This window comes from Arachis stenosperma, chromosome 6 (assembly GCF_014773155.1).
Source record: "Arachis stenosperma cultivar V10309 chromosome 6, arast.V10309.gnm1.PFL2, whole genome shotgun sequence".
NCBI classification, from domain to species: Eukaryota; Viridiplantae; Streptophyta; class Magnoliopsida; order Fabales; family Fabaceae; genus Arachis; species Arachis stenosperma.
This window is the reverse complement of record NC_080382.1, coordinates 83,910,148-83,911,337: the sequence shown is the minus strand read 5'-3', so window position 1 is coordinate 83,911,337 and position 1,190 is coordinate 83,910,148. Positions and strand designations below refer to the sequence as shown.

Here is a 1,190-nt window from a genome sequence, read left to right as displayed (position 1 = left end):
GATTTCTAAGTTTTGTGTCTTGCATGTTTTCTTTGCATCAAAAATTTTTCAAAAATATGTTCTTGATGTTCATCATGATCTTCAAAGTGTTCTTGGTGTTCATCGTGACATTCATAGTGTTCTTGCATGCATCATGTGTTTTGATCCAAAATTTCCATGTTCTGGGTCATAATTGTGTTTTTCTCTCTCATCATTAAAAATTTAAAAATAAAAAAAAATATCTTTACCTTTTTCTCTCAAAATTTCGAAAATTTGAGTTGACTTAGTCAGAAAAATTTTTAAAATTAGTTATTTCTTGTAAGTCAAATCAAATTTTCAATTTTAAAAAAAATCTTATCTTTTCAAAACTTTTTCAAAAAAAAAAAAAATCAAATCCTTTTTAATTTTTTATGATTTTCAAAAATTTGAAAACATTTTTCAAAATCTTTTTCTAATTTTTATTTCAAATTTTCGAAACTTAACTAACAAATAATGTGATTGATTCAAAAATTTGAAATTTGTTACTTTCTTGTTAAGAAAGGTTCAATCTTTAAATTCTAGAATCATATCTTTTAGTTTCTTGTTAGTCAAGTAATTAATTTTAATTTAAAAAAATTAAACCATTTCCATCTTTTAGTTTCATGAACTTCCATCAGAAGATCCCTACCAGTTTTTAACTGAGTTCTTGCAGATCTGTGAGACTGTTAAGACTAATGGAGTAGATCCTGAAGTCTACAGGCTCATGCTTTTCCCTTTTGCTGTAAGAGACAGAGCTAGAACATGGTTGGACTCACAACCTAAGGATAGCCTGGACTCTTGGGATAAGCTGGTCACGATCTTCTTGGTTAAGTTCTTTCCTCCTCAAAATCTGAGCAAGCTTAGAGTGGATGTTCAGACCTTCAAGCAAAAAGATGGTGAATCCCTCTATGAAGCTTGGGAAAGATACAAGCAGATGACCAAAAAGTGTCCTTCTGACATGTTTTCAGAATGGACCATGATAGATATATTCTATTATGGTCTATCTGAGTTCTCTAAGATGTCACTGGACCACTCTGTAGGTGGATCCATTCACCTAAAGAAAATGGCTGCAGAAGCTCAGGAACTTATTGAAATGGTTGCAAATAACCAATTCATGTACACTTCTGAGAAGAATTTCGTGAATAATGGGATGCCTCAGAGGAAGTGAGTTCTTGAAATTGATGCTCTGAATG

The 1,190-nt window shown here is 31.2% G+C and overlaps 1 non-coding gene across 1 annotated transcript; it reads right to left on the bottom strand.

The window, feature by feature from the left end:
• Positions 1-853: 853 nt before the first annotated feature.
• LOC130938537 (small nucleolar RNA R71) lies at positions 854-957 on the bottom strand. Its single transcript, XR_009069700.1, has one exon. It is a non-coding gene; the product is annotated as a small nucleolar RNA R71 (small nucleolar RNA).
• Positions 958-1,190: the final 233 nt, after the last annotated feature.